We start from the raw sequence: 7,535 nt of genomic DNA on the forward strand, positions 1-7,535 counted from the left end.
TGATTTTTTGGGTCAAGACCCATCTTCGGACTGAAAGTCACAGAAAAGGGAAACGAGAGATATAGACGGTGATGTAGAGATATAGAACAAATTAATGAAAGATATGCAAAAAAGTAGCAATGATAAAGGGACCAGGTCATTGTGAACTGTTGTACCAGACATTTGTGAGGCTGCATTTGGAGCACTGTGGTCAGTTCTGGTGCAGTGAAAAATGCTATGGAGCTGGAGCGAGGGAGATGGAGGTGAGGGGTGATCTTATAGAGGTGTATACAATCATGAGGGGAATAGATAGGATGAAGGCACTGGGTCTTTTTCTCAAGGGGGGGGGGGGGAATCAAGAACTAGAGGCATTGGTTAAAGTGAGAGGAGAAATATTTAATAGGAATCTGAGGTGCAGCCTTTCCAAGGTGGGTGAATCCAGCCTCTTTGTGCTTTGCCTGAGGTGTAGTTCCCAGAGTGATCACTAGGTAGCGATCACAAGCAGCACATCTGTCCAAGGCTAGCTCCCTATAAGACAAGTGGACTCACAGAGATATATAAACAAAGAAGATAGATGCAAAATAGAACAAATGAATGAAAGATATGCAAAAAAGTAACAATGATAAAGGGGAAAGGTGAGAACGAAAGTTGATGTGATTTGGGTGGGGAAGAATTGAGAGAGAGGGAATGCAGGGTTTACTTGAAGTTAGCAAAATCAATATTCAATATATGGCTTGTAAGCTGCACAAGCGAATGTAGAAACAAGGAACTGGAGATACAGAAAATAGACACAAAGTGCTGGAATAATTCAGCGAATCAGGCAGCATTTCTGGAGAACATGAGTAGGTGACATTTCGGCCGTGAGGCAGCGGTTCTACCTGCTGCACCACTGTGCCGCCCTTTAGAAAATATACCTTTAAGGAGAATATGTGATTTCTAGTATTTGTGTTTGTAAAAATGTTGAGATTTGGTTCATTTTAATGTTTCTATCGTTCATAAACTCATGTAAATATGAATCAGGGTACAGTCTGTGACTGAGTCAACCCCTCACTGAGGCAGTTTGCATTGTTTGGATCCAAAATAACTAGTTTGTACTAAAAATAACATTTTACAAAGAGGGGGAAGAGACAACACTGCTGGTAAACCATAAATGATTAAAGCACATTTATCCATGAATTGTTTTTGTGTGATGTTACCGTGTATACCGCTGATAATCTATATTTATTTCACAAACATAGATGTTGTATTATGGAAAATACTGTTGATTTTTCACAAACTTTGTATCTGTGGCAAGGTATCACGACAGGTGCTAAATCAGAGATATTTAATATTGTTGTTGAATATTGAATATTACATCAATGAGTTGAGTTAATATGCATTTATTGGCCATTAGAGAGGTGCCTAGTAAGAAGAGTAGTATTGGAGTTGTTGCAGGAGGCTTTGTGCAATTTCATTAGAAGATATAAACACGGTGGCACAGCGGTAGAGTTGCTGCCTTACAACGTCAGTAGACCCGGGTTCGATTCTGACCACGGGGGCTGTCTGTACAGAGTTTGTACGTTCCCCCCGTGACCTGGGTGAGTTTTCTCCAAGATCTTCAGTTTCCTCCCACACTCCAAAAATGGACAGGTTTGTAGATTAATTGGCTTACATGTGTTAATTGTCCCTAGTGTGTGTAGGGTAGTGTGAATGTGAGGGGATCGCTGGTCGGTGCGGACTCGATGGGCCGAAGGGCCTGTTTCCGCGCTGTATCTCTAAAGGAATCATGCTCCGCTCTATGATCTTTGCTGGAAACTGAGCAGGTCAGGCAGCAACTGTAAAGGACACAGATAGGGGGCAATGTTTCATGATATGACCATTCTTCAGACACATTCTCTGCATATCCATGTGCCTGTCTAAAAACCTCTCAAACGCCACTCTGGTATCTGGCTCCACCACCACTGCCTCCTCTGGTCGATTAACACAAAACACAGGATGTAGACAAAAATGCTGGAGAAACTCTGTGGGTGAGGCAGCATCTATGGAGCGAAGGAAATAGGCGACGTTTCAGACTGAAGAAGGGTCTCGACCCGAAACGTTGCCCATTTCCTTCGCTCCATAGATGCTGCCTCACCCGCTGAGTTTCTCCAGCATTTTTGTACGATTTTCCAGCATCTGCAGTTCCTTCTTAAACAATAAATATAGGATGATCAATACAGCAAATTAATAACCAGTAATTATGGGTAACTGGATCATAATTGTACAAAGGTCAAAGTCTACAGCACATGAGGAAATAAGGTCCAGGTGAATTCAGAGCAGGGCTCCCCAACCCTTTTCGCCCGTTTACTCCTGGCAAATTTTCGAAAGTAAATTTACCCCCATTCAGTAATTTGAGTTTACACTTTTACCATAATAAAGCAACCGATAAAGGGGACATTTTAAAATACTGTTTTTAACATTATTATTTTAAGTTCCAGGATCAACAAATTTACCCCCTGGAGATAAATATACCCCAGGTTGGGAACCCTTGCTTCAGACGAAGTGTGGGAAAGCAAAGGGAATGGGGTAAATATCTGAAGGGTCTCGACCTGAAACATCGCCCATTCCTGCTCTCCAGAGATGCTGCCTGTCCCGCTGAGTTACTCCAGCTTTTAGTGACTATCATGGTAAATATCAGCTGGGACCCAGATGACAAACCATTGTTATTTTGAGATGGAGGATATTTGAAGTTTTAATGTATTTGTGGTTAATGTTGGGAGACTTATTGGGCGATGCCTAGGCATTGTATGTCAAAGCTGGGAGATCTCACCTTTGCCGATCGGCAATAATCTATACCTGGCACCTGTGTGGCACCAACGTTACCGGCAACCTCACAGCCCATGCCTGGAAGATGTCCATCAGTGGTAGACAAAAGTGCTGGAGAAACTCAGCGGGTGCGGCAGCATCAATGGAGCGAAGGAAGATGTCCATCGGTCATTGGAGCAGAAATAGCCCAAACGGCCCATCGAGTCTACTCCGCCATTCAATCACGGCTGATCTATCTTTCCCTCTCAACTCCCTTCTCCCCATAACCTTTGACACCCTTGCTTATCAAGAATCTGTCAACCTCTGCCTTAAAAACACCCAATGACATGGCCTCCACAGCCTGCTGTGGCAATGGATTCCACAGATTCACCACCCACCGACTAATAAGTTAAACTGTTGACTGAAGGTTGATGAAACACACTAGTCAGTGGTTGCAGTAGAGGTTTGGAGAGAGAGGGTTGAGCCAGCATCCCAGACCGTGTAAAATGCCCAATTCAGCGGCTTCACAATGGCAGGTGAGACAAGGATATGGTGAATACTGAGAGCAGATTCACAGTGTGTAGGAAAATACTGCAGATGCTGGTTTAAATCGAAGGTAGACACAAATGCTGGAGTAACTCAGTGGGTGAGGCAGCATCTCTGGAGAGAAGGAATGGGCGACAGACACCAAATGCTGGAGTAACTCAGCGGGTAAGGCAGCATCTCTGGAGAGAAGGAATGGGCGACAGGCACCAAATGCTGGAGTAACTCAGTGGGTGAGGCAGCATCTCTGGGGAGAAGGAATGGGCGACAGGCACAAAATGCTGGAGTAACATCGCCCATTCCTTCTCTCCAGAGATGCCGCCTCACCCACTGAGTTACTCCAGCATTTTGTGTCTACAACAGACTCACAATGCTCTGAAAATGAAATTATTCACTGCTATTCCAGGAACCAATAATAATGTGCATTAAAAAAATATTTTTAAAATATTCCCCAGCTCTGCCTCTGAATCAGAGTAATATAATGTTGCACAACACCCCAGAGGCGAGAGATTTGCAGCAAAAGTGAACATTGCTGGAATAACTCAGCAGGCGTGGCAGGGTTTTGTTTGCAAGAGGGACGTGCAGTTAATGTACCTGACCTTTCATCTGACATGTCAGTGACGGAGTTAGTTTGGTGTCTCGAAGGGACAGGGTGGGGGAGGAGGTGGGAGGGTGTGGGTGGGAGGGGAGGGGTGGGAGGGTGTGGGTGGGAGGGGAGGGGTGGGAGGGGAGGAGGGAGACGGAGGGGTGGGAGGGGAGGGGGGAGGGGACGGATGACTCAAGGAACAAGACGATTTAGTTTAATTTTAGTTTTAGAGATACAGCACGGGAACAGGCCCTTCGGCCCACTGGGTCCAGGCCGACCAGTGATCCCCGCACATTAACACTATCCTACACTCGGGACAATTTTTACATTCATACCAACCTGCATGTCTTTGGATTGAGGGAAGAAACCAAATCCTCGAAGAAAACCCATGAAGGTCACGGGGAGAACGTGCAAACTCTGCATAGACAGCACCCGTACAAGCCTGAATCTCTAGCACTGTGAGGCAGCAACTCTACCGCTGCGCCACCGTGCCTTATGAGGTATAATCGTCCCCTTTGATCACTCCTTTTCACACCCTTCCCTTCCATATCTCCATGTCTCCCTCTCCCCTGACTCTCAGTCTGAAGAAGGGTCTCGACCCGAAACCTCACCCATTCCTTCTCTCCAGAGATACTGCCTGTCCCGCTGAGTTACTCCAGCATTTTGTGACTGGCCTCTACATTCAAACTGTGGTGTATAATACATGACCTCCCTTGTTAGCCCACTTATTCTTAATTACTTGGTTAATTAAAAACCCGGTCTGCTGACCAAAGTGACCGACTAGAGAAATTAGAACACAGAACAGTACAACACAAGAACACAAAGTCCGTGCCGTACACAATGCCAAGTTAAACCAATCTCCTCTGCCTGCAAGTATCCTTTCATTCCCTGCATATCCATGTTCCTTTCTGAAAGCCTCTCAAACGCCACGATCGTATCTGCCTCCATCGCAACCACCACCCCAGCCGCCCGCGACTCTCTGTGCCCCGCACATCTCCTTTAAACTTTGCCCATCTCACCTTGAATCTGGAATTTAGGAGATTGAGGGGGGATCTTATAGAAACTTACTAAATTCTTAAGGGGTTGGACAGGCTAGATGCAGGAAGATTGTTCCCGATGTTGGGGAAGTCCAGAACTAGGGGTCACACAGTTTAAGGATAAGGGGGAAATCTTTTAGGACTGAGATGAGAAAATCATCTTTCACACAGAGAGTGGTGAATCTGTGGAATTCTCTGCCACAGAAGGTAGTTGAGGCCACACAGTTCATTGGCTATATTTAAGAGGGAGTTAGATGTGGCCCTTGTGGCTAAAGGGATCAGGGGGTATGGAGAGAAGGCAGGTATGGGATACTGAGTTGGATGATCAGCCATCATCATATCGAATGGCGGTGCAGGCTCGAAGGGCCGAATGGCCTACTCCTGCACCTATTTTCTATGTTTCTATGTTTAAGCTGGGCAGGGGGAGGGGCAGGTCTTTGTCAAGGTGAGCTGGTTGGCACCAGGAATCTATGAACTGATTCATAACAGCCTGTCAATGGTTGGTCGGCCCAAAAAGCTGGAGTAACTCAGCGGGTCAGGCAGCATCTCTGCAGAGAAGGAATCAGGTGACGTTTCGGGTCGAGACCCTTCTGTCAATTGTTGGTATGTTGTTGCATTCCTGCCGTGCTGGTATATATGGGGGCAAATTTCTTGGGTGCTGTACCTGTAATTATTTGGAAAAGCATAACACACAGCAGGTATTGGGGTGGAAGATTGCAACCTACACGTGGTCCGCCCTGTTCCGACTAATGCAATCGACCTGGTGTGTATAATCACATATGATCAAATAGGACAAGTTGTCCTACATCTTTAGGCTGTGCACGCCAAACGCAACAACAAGAAGCAGGTATTCTGCCTCAGAGTCTCACGGGCCGACAAATAACATCACAACTGACCCTCTGACCCTTGTCACCCTCCCATCTAATCCCACTACTGTTCAATGTATGAATCCAGGCCCCAGATTTACTCAGTGCCGGAGAATCTAGTCTAGTTTATTATTGTCATGTGCACTGAGATTCAGTGTTTAGCTTTTGTTTAGCAAGCTAACCAGTCAAAGACTATACAGGATTACAATCAAGCTGTCTGCAATGTACAGGTACAAGATAAAGGGGAGAAGGCAGGAGAATGGGGTTGAGAGGGAAAGATAGATCAGCCATGAATGAATGGCACAGTAGACTCGATGGGCTGAATGGTCTAATTCTGCTCCTATGACTTAGGAACTTACAGGTATGAAAAGATATAACATTTAATGCAAGATAAAGTCCGATAAGAGATATTTCAAGGGTCCACTGAGGTAGATAGGAGCAAAGATCTTATAGCGGAGATCTTTGTGCAAAAGGGTGCAGTTCACCTTCTGGGCCAACATGCGTCTCTGATCAAGTTTCAGGATAAACCAGTTTGGAGACTGCGGCATGACTCAGCTAGTGAGATCTGGAGGAGGAAGTGATACTGAGAAGGACAGAGCATTAATATTGCAGTTTCTGCCGTCTCTCTCTCTCTCTCTCTCTCTCTCGCTCTCTCTCAGTAATGACACAGATTCCCTGAAATGTTTCCGCAAACAGCTAGGCCATTTGGTCCATAGAGGCCATGGAAATTCTGTAAAAAAGAACAAAGCAGCAAGTCCCCCCCACCCCCCATCAGTCTGAAGAATGGTTTCGGCCCGAAACGTCGCCTATTTCCTTCGCTCCATAGATGCTGCTGCACCCGCTGAGTTTCCCCAGCAATTTTGTGTACCTAAGTCCAACTCACTCGCCTTCTCTCCACAACCACTAATATGTTTTTCCCCATTTTAAATACTCACCCACCTCTCCTTTGAATGATGTCATTGAATCTGCCTTCACCATGAAGCCCTGGCATTCCATATCCTAACCACTTAGCACTGTACATGGAAACATGCCCTTTCGGCCCAACCTGCCCATGTCGACTAAGGTGCCCCATCTACGCTGGTCCCATCTGCCCACGTTTGGCCAATATCCCTCCAAACCATGGATAGACACAAAAAGCTGGAGTAACTCAGCGGGACAGGCAGCATCTCTGGAGAGAAGGAATGGGTGACGTTTTGGGTCAAGACCCTTCTTCAGACTGACCCGAAACATCACCCATTCCTTCTCTCTGGAGATACTGCCTGTCCCGCTGAGTTACTCCAGCTTTTTGTGTCCATCTGCTGTTTAAACCAGCATCTGCAGTTTCTTCCTACACATTTGTGAAGAGTTATTTTTCCATATCAGTCTTCTTTGCCTCGACTTCAACCATTGATTACTCTAGTTTAGTTTAGTTTAGTTTATTTTAGTGCAGTTTAGTTTATTGTCACGTGTACCGAGGTACAATGAAAAGATTTTTATTGGGTGCTGTCCAGTCTAACATGGAAAGACTATCCCTGATTACAATCAAGCCGGCCACAGTATTCAGGTTCAGGATAAAGGGTATAATATTTAGTGCAAGATAAAGTCCAGTAAAGTCTGATTAAAGATAGTCTGAGGGTCTCCAATGAGGTAGATGGGAGGTCAGGACCACTTTCTAGTCGGTGATAGGATGGTTTACTTGCCTGATAACAGCTGGGAAGAAACTGTCCCTGAATCTGGAGGTGTGCGTTTTTACACTACAGTACGTTTTGCCAGATGGGAGAG

The sequence above is a fragment of the Amblyraja radiata genome, chromosome 39 (genome assembly GCF_010909765.2).
Source record: "Amblyraja radiata isolate CabotCenter1 chromosome 39, sAmbRad1.1.pri, whole genome shotgun sequence".
NCBI lineage: Eukaryota > Metazoa > Chordata > Chondrichthyes > Rajiformes > Rajidae > Amblyraja > Amblyraja radiata.